The 14,455-nt window shown below is 39.8% G+C and overlaps 1 protein-coding gene across 3 annotated transcripts in view; it reads left to right on the top strand.

The window, feature by feature from the left end:
• col4a4 (collagen, type IV, alpha 4) overlaps positions 1 to 14,455 on the top strand; it is a 241,676-nt gene that overhangs the window by 176,097 nt on the left and 51,124 nt on the right. The window lies entirely within an intron of this gene.

Raw genomic sequence — 14,455 nt, 5'->3', positions numbered from 1 at the left:
TTTTCAGATTAATTTCTCTTTGCTTATTTGAGCTGTTCTTGCCATAATATGAACCTGGTCTTTTACCAAATAGGGCTATCTTCTGTATACCACACCTACCTTGTCACAACACAACTGATTGGCTCAAATACATTAAGAGTGAAAGAAATTCCACAAATTAACTTTAAACAATTGATTGTTTAATTGAAATTAAACATTCCAGGTGACTACCTCATGAAGCTGGTTGAGAGAATGCCAAGAGTGTGCAAAGCTGTCATCAAGGCAAAGGGTGGCTACTGTGAAGATCCTCAAATATAAAATATATTTTGATTTGTTTTACACTTTTTTGTTTACTACATGATTCCATATGTGTTATTTCATAGTTTTGATTTCTACAATGTAGAAAACAGTAAACGTAAAGAAAAACCCTGAAATGAGTAGGTGTGTCCAAACCTTTGACTGATACTGTGTATACATTAAAATACAAAAACACAGTCATGGGAAGCACACATATAACATCACCAATCACCCAGAAAACAGTTACATTCCTCCACAAATAAGTCCCCACTCAATGCTTTAAATTGCCCGAACGGCACCAGAACATCAAGATGAAATGTTTTTTACATTTTGTTCCAGCAATATGGTGCATTATTAAAACTAAACACAGATTTTCCTAGCTCAGTGGAGACCCTGGAAACCTCAAGAGTTAACCAATCATGTGAACTGGTTAGGCAACTCAGTTCTCTATACTTCAAAAAAGGCTGAATAATCTGCTTCATGCTGCTTAGAAAAAAGAATGATCTGTTTCTGTATTAAAAAGCCAACTCTAAATCTTAGCTTCTTAACCAGCTCATCTGTATGTTTTTTTAAAACATCAAATCCAGATCAATCCAAATGCCTAAGTATTTATATGCGGGAACACATTCGATTGGAGAGCCACCTAATGAGTGAACATGTAGTGAATCAGACACATTCTTACAAATGTTTTAAAACAACATGTATTTAGTTTTGCCCATATTAAGCACAAGTTTTAAATCAACAAGGGCATAGCATAGCTATAAAATCTGACTGTAGTTTTGACGCCACATCAACAGTCGGGGCAATAGCATACATAATAGTATCATCCGCATATAGATAAAGTTTTTCAATTTTTCTCCCCAATTGGTAGTTACAGTCTTGTCCCATCGCTGCAACTCCCGTACGGACTCGGGAGAGGCGAAGGTCAAGAGCCATGCGTCCTCCGAAACACGACCCTGCCAAGCCACACTGCTTCTTGACACACTGCTCGCTTAACCCGGAAGCCAGAAGCACCAATGTGTCAGAGAAAAGACCGTACACCTGGTGACCGAAGTTGGCATGCATGCACCCAGCCCACCACAAGGAGTCACTAGAGTGTGAGATGGGACAAGGACGTCCCGGCCGGTCAAACCCTCCATAACCCGGACGACTCTGGGCCAATTGTGTGCTGCCTCATGGGTCTCCCGGTCACGGCCAGATGCGACACAGACTGGGATCGATTCCGGGTCTGTAGTGATGCCTCTAGAACTGCGGTGCGGTGCCTTAGACCACTGCGCCACTCGGGAGGCCCAAGTGTACAATTTTTAACATATTGACCTATGGTGTTTATAAAAATGGTGAAGAGAACTGGTCCCAATATCGACCCCTGTGGTACACCTTTATGTACTTCAAGAAATTCAGACTTATCAAAGCATCCAGGACTTCTTTTTCTGTAAAAAAAACAAATAAGAAAAGCTTTTACTATAATTTCTCTGGTCATTCAGCAAGTTTCCCCTATCAGCATCCGGCACAATATCATTGTGAATAGGCTTATACGTTTTTTTCAAAGAGAGAACCCGCTGAAATAAAATGGTGATTAAATACATCAATGATGGCAACTTTTGTTTCGTAATGAGGCCAGTGTCTGAATGAATTTGTTGTGGCAGAGAGGAGGAAGTAGAAACCTTCAGGGATTTGACAGTTTTCCAGAATTTAGCCGGGTTCCCATTACAATCCGAATGAGCGATTAAATAATAGTCAGATTTAGCCTTTCTGATTTGTCTTACACAATGAATGAACAAACTAGTTAATTCCTCGAGTGCACAAAGGTTAGCCGAGGGAGGCCTCTATAACAGTTATGGGTAAATATTGCCCCCGACAAAGGCTTAAAAATAGTAGTAAAAAAAAATTGCAAGGGAAATGGTTATCATTAAAGAGATAGAGAATGGTTTTTAGAACCCTGTCTGATGATTGATATAGTTGGTATGGCTACACGATTGCATAAAACTGCACCATTTCATCTATTCCTATTATTAATAGAGGAAGGAGTAGAAACTGGAATTACTTTTCCAAGGTTAGCACCACAGCCCATGTCAATATGAGGAACTCTCAGAGTAACCAATTATGGAATGTTATAAACTGACTTACATTTGCTTTGGTTGCTATCCTGCAACAGCTCAAGCCCTCTACGTGAATTGAAAACCGATGGGATATTGAAGTTTATGGAATTCATATTCGAACTAAAAGCGCTGGCTTCTCTTTTGAGCTAACAAAAGCAGATTTTACATTTACATTTTAGTCATTTAGCAGACGCTTTTATCCAGAGCGACTTACAGTAGTGAATGAAGGGTGGACTTCAAATGAATGGGTACAAGATTACAACTGACAACACCCCTGGCAGTATAGACGACAGTACGATGATAACGCTTAGAAAGGATGGGAGTTAATTATATTTTGTTCCTGGGGTCCAGCAATATTAAGGCAGTTATATACATTTTAAAATATTACATGACATTACATTTCATAACACTTTTCACAACACATTAAGTTTCCCTCAGGCCACTACTCTACTATCACATCTACAATTCAAAATCCATGTGTACGTATGTGTAGAGTGCGTGTCTTATCATGTGTATATGTGTCTGTGCCTGTGTGTGTGACTCTTCAGTCCCCGCTGTTTCACAAGGTGCATTATCTGCTTTTTAAATCTGATTCTACTGCTTGTATGAGTAGCCTGATGTGGAATATAGTTCCATGTAGCCATGGCTCTATGTAGTACTGTACGCTTCCCATAGTCTATTCTTGACTTGGGGATTGTGAAGAGACCTTTGGTGACATGTCTTGTGGGGTATTCATGGGTGCCCAAGCTGTGTGCTAGTAGTTTAAACAGACACCTTGGTGCATTCCGCTTGTCAACACTTCTTACAAAAACAAGTAGTGATGAAGTCAATCGCTCCTCCACTTTAACCTGTTGGGTCTAGGGGGCAGCATTTGCACGTCTGGATAAAAAAAATGTACCCGATTTAATCTGGTTACTAATCCTACCCAGTAACTAGAATATGCATATACTTATTATATATGGATAGAAAACACTCTAAAGTTTCTAAAACTGTTTGAATGGTGTCTGTGAGTATAACAGAACTCATTTGGCAGGCAAAACCCTGAGACATTTTCTGACAGGAAGTGGATACCTGATGTGTTGTATTGACTTTAAACCTATCCCATTGAAAAACACAGGGGCTTAGGAATATTTTGGCACTTCCTATTGCTTCCACTAGATGTCACCAGCCTTTACAAAGTGTTTTGAGTCTTCTGGAGGGAGATCTGACCGAACAAGAGCCATGGAACGATGATGTCCCATTAGACACCTGGCGCGCGAGTTCATGTTGGGTACCCTCGTTCCAATACGTTATAAAAGAGTATGCATTCGTCCACCTTGAATATTATTCATGTTCTGGTTAAAAAAGGCCCTAATGATTTATGCTATACAACGTTTGACATGTTTGAACGAACGGAAATATATTTTTTCCCCTCGTTCATGACGAGAAGTCCGGCTGGCTTACATCATGTGCTAACGAGACGGAGATTTTTGGACATAAATGATGAGTTTTTTTTAACAAAACTACATTCGTTATGGACCTGTGATACCTGGAAGTGACATCTGATGAAGAGAATCAAAAGTAATGGATTATTTACATAGTATTTTCGATTTTAGATCTCCCCAACATGACGTCTAGTCTGTATCGCAACGCGTATTTTTCTGGGCGCAGTGCTCAGATTATTGCAAAGTGTGATTTCCCAGTAAGGTTATTTTTAAATCTGGCAAGTTGATTGCGTTCAAGAGATGTAAATCTATAATTCTTTAAATGACAATATAATATTTTACCAATGTTTTCTAATTTTAATTATTTAATTTGTGACGCTGACTTGACTGCCGGTTATTGGAGGGAAACGATTTCCTCAACATCAATGCCATAGTAAAACGCTGTTTTTGGATATAAATATGAACTTGATAGAACTAAAAATGCATGCATTGTCTAACATAATGTCCTAGGAGTGTCATCTGATGGAGATTGTAAAAGGTTAGTGCATCATTTTAGCTGGTTTTATGGTTTTGGTGACCCTGTCTTTGACTTGACAAAACATTACACACAACTCTTGTAAATGTACTGTCCTAACATACTCTAAATTTATGCTTTCGCCGTAAAACCTTTTTGAAATCGTAAAACGTGGTTAGATTAAGGAGATGTTTATCTTTCAAATGGTGTAAAATAGTTGTATTTTTGAAAAATTTGAATTTTGACATTTATTTGGATTCAAATTTGCCGCTCTTGAAATGCACCTGCTGTTGATGGAGTGCACCACGGGTGGCACGCTAGCGTCCCACCTAGCCCCAAGAGGTTAAGCCTAAAGAGATGTACATGCATATTATTAATGTTAACTCTCCGTGTACATTTAAGGGCCAGCCGTGCTGCCCTGTTCTGTGCCAATTGTAATTTTCCTAAGTCTCTCTTTGTGTCACCTGACCACACGACTGAACAGTAGTTCAGGTGCGACCAAACTAGAGCCTGTAGGACCTGTCTTGTTGATAGTGTTGTTAAAAAGGCAGAGCCATCCCAGTGCTAGCTGTGCCACTAGAGATTCTGGGTTCGAGTCCAGGCTCTGTCGCAGCCGGCCACGACCGGGAGACCCATAGGGCGGCGCACAACTAGCCCTGCGTCGTCCGGGTTAGGGGAGGGTTTGGCCGGCAGGGATGTCCTTGTCCCATCGTGCACTAGCGACTCCTGTGGCGGGTCGGGCGCAGTGCACAATGACACGGTTGCCAGGTGCACAGTGTTTCCGCCAAAACATTGGTGCTTCTGGCTTCCGGGTTAAGTGGGCATCGTGTCAGGAAGCAGTGCGGCTTGGTTGGGTTGTGTTTCGGTGGACGCACGTCTCTCGACCATCACCTCTCCCGAGTCCGTACGGGAGTTGCAGTGATGAGACAAGACTGTAACTACCAATTGGATACCACGAAATTGGGGAGAAAACGGGGTAAAGAAAACAAAAAAAATTATAAAAAAATAATTTCAAAAATGTATTTAAGAGAATAAAATACTAAATAATAAAGAAAAAGGCAGAGCTGCGCTTTATTATGGACAGACTTCTCCCCATGTTAGCTACTGTCGTGTCTTTGGCATCATTAAAACTGAAGATGAATCTTTCTCAAAAATTCTCTATAATTATTATTACGTGATTAAACTAATCATGTAACTGTAATTAACTAGGAAGTCGGGGCACCAAGGAAAATATTCATATTACAAAGTTATAATTTTCCTAATATAACTTTCAGATATTTTAATATCTGATCACTTAGTCTTCTGATTCATTAATTATTCTTTACCTCACATTAGTCTCATTCCAAACGTCATAAATTGTTGGTTATCTGCACAAACCCAGTCTTCACTATGAGTCATCCATACATCAATTGTCTTAAAATAATTTATTTACTAACTAAGTAATCACAGAAATGCATAACAAACAGTAGATATGGTTACAAAGAAATTATAGGGGAATGTGCCGTAGTGGGCTAAACCGGCATGGCGGCTTGTTAGACAGAGGGACTGATAAGGGCGCAAAAGATAAGAGACACTACAAAATTGATAATTCTAACAATTGAAATGCTAATCCTTTGCACATGAGCGCTCACTCATTCGGGAATAATTGCAATCAATATGTATATTTAGGCTCGGTGTGTCGTTAGGATCGCTGTTGGAAAGTTTGTTTCTGTTGTAGTTTGTCCGCCCTCTCTCTCTCTGCCGTGGTTAGAATGAATAGTTCAGAGTAACATTCAGCGATGTTGTTATAGAATAGATGTTTCAGCGGTTGTCGGTCTTTGCGTTCAATAATACCGAATTCCTAGCTGCAGACTAGTAATTAATATCAAAGACTTGTCCTTATTCTGTCGGTATCGATAGTCTAAGAGTTTAACCATGTGGGATGGTTAAAAGATTCAGCAATGTACTCAAACCTTATTTCCCTCTGTGATAGAGGTACTGGTCTGGTCTCAAACCTTAGCTCTCTCGTTATCGAGGTAAGCTGGTCTGAAGTGGGAAAACCCAGGTGGGGGTTTTATTCGGAACATAGAAAAGGGCTGTCCCATGACGCCGGGTCCTGCCTGTGCTCAGGGGGCGGTCCTCTGATTTAGTTAAACTCCTAAGGGAATTGGAGTTTCCTTCATTAACTTCACTAGGGTAGGGGGCAGGATTTGGAATTCTGGATGAAAAGCGTGCCCAAATTAAACTGCCTGGTACTCGGGCCCAGAAGGTACAGTGGGGGGAAAAAGTATTTGATCCCCTGCTGATTTTGTACGTTTGCCCACTGACAAAGAATGATCAGTCTATAATTTTAATGGTAGGTTTATTTGAACAGTGAGAGACAGAATAACAACAAAAATATCCAGAAAAACGCATGTCGAAAATGTTATAAATTGATTTGCATTTTAATGAGGGAAATAAGTATTTGACCCCGTCTCAATCAGAAAGATTTCTGGCTCCCAGGTGTCTTTTATACAGGTAACGAGCTGAGATTAGGAGCACACTCTTAAAGGGAGTGCTCCGAACCGCAGCTTGTTACCTGTAAAAAAAGACACCTGTCCACAGAAGCAATCAATCAATCAGATTCCAAACTCTCCACCATGGCCAAGACCAAAGAGCTCTCCAAGGATGTCAGGGACAAGATTGTAGACCTACACAAGGCTGGAATGGGCTACAAGACCATCGCCAAGCAGCTTAGTGAGACGGTGACAATATTTAGTGCGATTATTCGCAAACGGAACACAAAAGAGCTGTCAATATCCCTTGGCCTGGGGCTCCATGCAAGATCTCACCTCGTGGAGTTGAAATGATCATGAGAACAGTGAGGAATCAGCCCAGAACTACATGCAGCCTTCCCTGTAGCTCAGTTGGTAGAGCATGGTGTTTGCAACACCAGGGTTGTGGGTTCGATTCCCACGGGGGGCCAGCACAGGAAAAAAAAAAAAATGTATGAAATTGTATGAAATGTATGCATTCACTACTGTAAGTCGCTCTGGATAAGAGCGTCTGCTAAATGACTAAAATGTAAAAAATGTACATGGGAGGATCTTGTCAATGATCTCAAGGCAGCTGGGACCATAGTCACCAAAGAAAATAATTGGTAACACACTACGTCGTGAAGGACTGAAATCCTGCAGCGCTTGCAAGGTCACCCTGCTCTAGAATACATATACATGCCCGTCTGAAGTTTGCCAATGAACATCTGAATGACTCAGAGGACAACTGGTGAAAGTGTTGTTGTCAGATGAGACCAAAATGGAGCTCTTTGGCATCAACTCAACTCGCCATGTCTGGAGGAGGAGGAATGCTGCCTATGACCCCAAGAACACCATCTCCACCGTCAAACATGGAGGTGGAAACATTATGCTTTGGGGGTGTTTTTCTGCTAAGGGGACAGGACAACTTCACCACATCAAAGGGACGATGGACAGGGCCATGTACCATCAAATCTTGGGTGAGAACCTCCTTCCCTCAGCCAGGGCATTGAAAATGGGTCGTGGATGGGTATTCCAGCATGACAATGACCCAAAACACACGGCCAAGGCAACAAAAGAGTGGCTCAAGAAGAAGCACATTAAGGTCCTGGAGTGGCCTAGCCAGTCTCCAGACCTTAATCCCATACAAAATCTGTGGAGGGAGCTGAAGGTTCGAGTTGCCAAACGTCAGCCTCGAAACCTAAATGACTTGGAGAAGATCTGCAAAGAGGAGTGGGACAAAATCCCTCCTGAGATGTGTGCAAACCTGGTGGCCAACTACAAGAAACGTCTGAACTCTGTGATTGCTAACAAGGGTTTTGCCACCAAGTACTAGGTCATGTTTTGCAGAGGGGTCAAATACTTATTTCCCTCATTAAAATGCAAATCCTTTTACAACATTTTTGACATGCGTTTTTCTGGAGTTTGTGTTGTTATTCTGTCTCTCACTGTTCAAATAAACCTACCATTAAAATTATAGACTGATAATTTCTTTGTAAGTGGGCAAACGTACAAAATCAGCAGGGGATCAAATAATTTTTTCCCCCGCTGTAGGATATGCATATTATTAGTAGATTTGGATAGAAAACACTCTGAAGTTTCTAAAACTGTTTGAATGATGTCTGTGAGTATAACAGAACTCATATGCCAGAAAAAACCTGAGAAAAATCCAACCAGGAAGTGGGAAATCTGAGGCTTGTAGTTTTTTCAAGTGATTGCCTTTACAGAATACAGTGACTTGGGGTTCATTTTGCACTTCCTAGGGCTTCCACTAGATGTCAACAGTATTTAGAACGTTGTTTCAGGCTTCTACAGTTAACAGAGAGTGAACGAGAAGGCCGGGAAGTTCGTGACTCCGAAAATAATATGACTTCAGTGGCGCGCATTCACGTGAGAGGTAGCTGTGTTCCATTACATTTTTGAAGACATTGGAATCGTCCGGTTGGAATATTATTGAAGATTTATGTTAAAAAGGCCCTAAAGATTGATGCTATACATCGTTTGACATGTTTCTACGAACGTAAATTAAACTGTTTTTGACTTTTTGTTGTGAAATTTTCAGCGCGCTTCCTGCATTTGGAGTAGTGGACTGAACGTGCTAACAAAAAGGAGATATTTGGACATAAATGATGGACTTTATCGAACAAAACAACATTTATTGTGGACCTGGGATTCCTGGGAGTGCATTCTGATGAAGATCATCAAAGGAAAGTGAATATTTATAATGCTATTTATGATTTTAGATGACTCCAAAATGGCGGGTATCTGTATTGCCTGATGTTGTTTTCTGAGCGCCGTACTCAGATTATTGCAAAGTGTGCTTTCCCCGTGAAGCTTTTTGGAAATCTGTCACAGCGGTTGCATTAAGGAGATGTTTATCTATAATTCTTTGAATAACAGTTTAATATTTTATCAACGTTTATGATGAGTATTTCTATAAATTGATGTGCTCGTTCACCGGAAGTTTTTGAAGGAAAAACATTTCTGAACATTACGGGCCAATGTAAAATGGGGTTTTTGGATATAAATATGAACTTTATCGAGCAAAACATACATGTATTGTGTAACATGAAGTCCTATGAGTGCCATCTGATGAAGATCATCAAAGGTTAGTTCTTAATTTTAGCTGTATTTCTGGTTTGTGTGACGCCTCTCCTTGCTTGGAAAACGGCTGTGTGGTTTTTCTTGTCAAGGTAATGTGCTAACATAATCTAATGTTATGCTTTCTCCGTAAAGCCTTTTTGAAATCGGACAATGTGGTTGGATTAACAAGAATTTTATCTTTAAAATGGGATATAATAGTTCTATGTTTGAGAAATTTGAATTATGAGATTTTTGTCGTTTTGAATTTGGCGCCCTGTTATTTCACTGGCTGTTGAATAGTGTGTCCCGCAGGTGGGACAGTCACATCCCACATACCCAAGAAAGGTTAAACAGTCTAAAATCACATTACATAATTTCACAAATAGTTTAACCTCTATGGGCTAGGTGGGACGCTAGCGTGCCACCCGTGGTGCACTCCATCAACAGCAGGTGCATTTCAAGAGCGGCAAATTTGAACCCAAATAAATGTCAAAATTCAAATTTTTCAAACATACAACTATTTTACACCCTTTGAAAGATAAACATCTCCTTAATCTAACCACGTTTTACGATTTCAAAAAAAAAAATACATTTAGAGTATGTTAGGACAGTACATTTACAAGAGTTGTGTGTAATGTTTTGTCAAGTCAAAGACAGGGTCACCAAAACCATAAAACCAGCTAAAATGATGCACTAACCTTTTACAATCTCCATCAGATGACACTCCTAGGACATTATGTTAGACAATGCATGCATTTTTAGTTCTATCAAGTTCATATTTATATCCAAAAACAGCGTTTTACTATGGCATTGATGTTGAGGAAATCGTTTCCCTCCAATAACCGGCAGTCAAGTCAGCGTCACAAATTAAATAATTAAAATTAGAAAACATTGGTAAAATATTATATTGTCATTTAAAGAATTATAGATTTACATCTCTTGAACGCAATCAACTTGCCAGATTTAAAAATAACCTTACTGGGAAATCACACTTTGCAATAATCTGAGCACTGCGCCCAGAAAAATACGCGTTGCGATACAGACTAGACGTCATGTTGGGGAGATCTAAAATCGAAAATACTATGTAAATAATCCATTACCTTTGATTCTCTTCATCAGATGTCACTTCCAGGTATCACAGGTCCATAACGAATGTAGTTTTGTTCAAAAAAGCTCATCATTTATGTCCAAAAATCTCCGTCTTTTTAGCACATGATCTAAGCCAGCCGGACTTCTCGTCATGAACGAGGGGAAAAAATATATTTACGTTCGTTCAAACATGTCAAACGTTGTATAGCATAAATCATTAGGTCCTTTTTTAACCAGAACATGAATAATATTCAAGGTGGACGAATGCATACTCTTTTATAACGTATTGGAACGAGGGTACCCAACATGAACTCGCGCGCCAGGTGTCTAATGGGACATCATCGTTCCATGGCTCTTGTTCGGTCAGATCTCCCTCCAGAAGACTCAAAACACTTTGTAAAGGCTGGTGACATCTAGTGGAAGCAATAGGAAGTGCCAAAATATTCCTCAGCCCCTGTGTTTTTCAATGGGATAGGTTTAAAGGTAATACAACACATCAGGTATCCACTTCCTGTCAGAAAATGTCTCAGGGTTTTGCCTGCCAAATGAGTTCTGTTATACTCACAAACACCATTCAAACAGTTTTAGAAACTTTAGAGTGTTTTCTATCCATATATAATAAGTATATGCATATTCTAGTTACTGGGTAGGATTAGTAACCAGATTAAATCGGGTACATTTTTTTATCCAGACGTACAAATGCTGCCCCCTAGCCCTAACAGGTTAATCTTTACTCATTCATTTTATACAACAATTAGATGTAAGCCTCATAACTGAGACTGTTGTATAAACAGGATTATGGTAATGTGGCTGTATTGTCTCTCATGAGTTTCACAAAATTGTACCAAATGGACCAGTTCGTAGCTCGTTACTTCACCGATCTTTTATACATTCTCCAGAACATGAATATTGTTCGGACCTCAAGTTCTGTGAGGTGGAAGAAATTCCTTTGTTCTCTCTATAAAACTCACCCTCTCTCTATACTGTCTGGCCATGAGGAAGATTCTCCTCTAGGAATTTACGACTTCTTTGACAGAGTCTGGTGTAAGGAGTATAGAGAGGGAGAGGGGTATGGTGCTCGCTGTACCCAAAGGGGGCAACGTCATGACACTACTTTTGTATCAACAATTTGGACCATGATAGTTGGCAATCCAGGGTCACTCCGAGCTTTTTAGTCACCTCAACTTGCTCAAATCCCACATTATTTAGTTCTGGTTTAGGGTTTATTGAATGATTTGTCCCAAATACAATGCCTTTTCGTTTTTGAAATATTTAGGACTAACTTATTCCTTGCCACCCATTTTGAATCTACCTGCAGCTCATTGTTAACCTGTTGGGTCTAGGGGGCAGCATTTGCACGTCTGGATAAAAAAAATGTACCCGATTTAATCTGGTTACTAATCCTACCCAGTAACTAGAATATGCATATACTTATTATATATGGATAGAAAACACTCTAAAGTTTCCAAAACTGTTTGAATGGTGTCTGTGAGTATAACAGAACTCATTTGGCAGGCAAAACCCTGAGACATTTTCTGACAGGAAGTGGATACCTGATGTGTTGTATTGACTTTAAACCTATCCCATTGAAAAACACAGGGGTTTAGGAATATTTTGGCACTTCCTATTGCTTCCACTAGATGTCACCAGCCTTTACAAAGTGTTTTGAGTCTTCTGGAGGGAGATCTGACCGAACAAGAGCCATGGAACGGTGATGTCCCATTAGACACCTGGCGCGCTACTTCATGTTGGGTACCCTCGTTCCAATACGTTATAAAAGGCTATGCATTCGTCCACCTTGAATATTATTCATGTTCTGGTTAAAAAAGGCCCTAATGATTTATGCTATACAACGTTTGACATGTTTGAACGAACGGAAATATATTTTTTCCCCTCGTTCATGACGAGAAGTCCGGCTGGCTTACATCATGTGCTAACGAGACGGAGATTTTTGGACATAAATGATGAGCTTTTTTGAACAAAACTACATTCGTTATGGACCTGTGATACCTGGAAGTGACATCTGATGAAGAGAATCAAAGGTAATGGATTATTTACATAGTATTTTCGATTTTAGATCTCCCCAACATGACGTCTAGTCTGTATCGCAACGCGTATTTTTCTGGGCACAGTGCTCAGATTATTGCAAAGTGTGATTTCCCAGTAAGGTTATTTTTAAATCTGGCAAGTTGATTGCGTTCAAAAGATGTAAATCTATAATTCTTTAAATGACAATATAATATTTTACCAATGTTTTCTAATTTTAATTATTTAATTTGTGACGCTGACTTGACTGCCGGTTATTGGAGGGAAACGATTTCCTCAACATCAATGCCATAGTAAAACGCTGTTTTTGTATATAAATATGAACTTGATAGAACTAAAAATGCATGCATTGTCTAACATAATGTCCTAGGAGTGTCATCTGATGGAGATTGTAAAAGGTTAGTGTATCATTTTAGCTGGTTTTATGGTTTTGGTGACCCTGTCTTTGACTTGACAAAACATTACACACAACTCTTGTAAATGTACTGTCCTAACATACTCTAAATTTATGCTTTCGCCGTAAAACCTTTTTGAAATCGTAAAACGTGGTTAGATTAAGGAGATGTTTATCTTTCAAATGGTGTAACATAGTTGTATTTTTGAAAAATTTGAATTTTGACATTTATTTGGATTCAAATTTGCCGCTCTTGAAATGCACCTGCTGTTGATGGAGTGCACCACAGGTGGCACGCTAGCGTCCCACCTAGCCCCAAGAGGTTAAGTGTTGCAGTGATTTCAGTTGCTGTAGTAGCTGACGTGTATAGCGTTGAGTTATCCGCATACATAGACATACTGGCTTTGCTCAAGGCCAGTGGCATGTCGCTAGCAAAGATTGAAAAAAGTAAGATGCCTAGACAGCTGCCCTGCGGAATTCCTGATTTTACCTGGATTATGTTGGAGAGGCTTCCATTGAAGAACAAACCCTGTGTTCTGTTAACCAGGTAACTCTTTATCCACAATATAGCAGGGGGGTAAAGCCATAACACATACATTTTTCCATCAGCAGACTATGATCGATAATGTCAAAAGCCACACTGATTTCTAAGAAAACATACATTTTTCTCAGCCAATCAGTAATTTGTGTAAATGCCCTGCTTGTTGAATGTCCTTCCCTATATACAGTTGAAGTTGGAAGTTTACATACACCTTAGCCAAATACATTTAAACTCAGTTTTTCACAATTCCTGACATTTAATCCTGGCAAAAATTCCCTGTCTTAGGTCAGTTAGGATCACCATTTTATTTTAAGAATGTGAAATGTCAGAATAATAGTAGAGAGAATTATTTCATCACATTCCCAGTGGGTCACAAATTTACATACACTCAATTAGTATTTGGTAGCATTGCCTTTAAATTGTTTCACTTGGGTCAAACATTTTGGATAGCCTTCCACAAGCTTCCCACAATAAGTTGGGTGAATTTTGGCCCATTCCTCCTGATGTAACTGAGTCAGGTTTGTAGGCCTCCTAGCTCGCACACACTTTTTCAGTTCTGCCCACACATTTCTTATAGGATTGAGGTCAGGGCTTTGAGATGACCACTCCAATACCTTAACTTTGTTGTCCTTAAGCCATTTTGCCACAACTTTGGAAGTATGCTTGGGTCATTGTCCATTTGGAAGACCCATTTGCGACCAAGCTTTAACTTCCTGGCTGATGTCTTGAGATGTTGCTTCAATATATCCACAATTTTCCATCCTCATGATGAAATCTATTTTGTGAAGTGCACGGATGGGATGGTGTTCTTTGGCTTGCAAGCCTCCCCCTTTTTCCTCCAAACATAATTATGGTCATTATGGTCAAACAGTTCTATTTTTGTTTCATCAGACCAGAGGACATTTCTCCAAAAAGTATGATCTTTGTCCCTATGTGCAGTTGCAAACCGTAGTCTGGCTTTTTTATGGCGGTTTTGGAGCAGTGGCTTCTTCCTTGG

Source organism: Salmo salar, chromosome 20, assembly GCF_965601325.2.
Source record: "Salmo salar chromosome 20, fSalSal1, whole genome shotgun sequence".
In the NCBI taxonomy this organism is placed as follows: domain Eukaryota; kingdom Metazoa; phylum Chordata; class Actinopteri; order Salmoniformes; family Salmonidae; genus Salmo; species Salmo salar.
The sequence above is the reverse complement of the archived record's forward strand: the minus strand, read 5'-3'. Positions and strand labels throughout refer to the sequence as shown.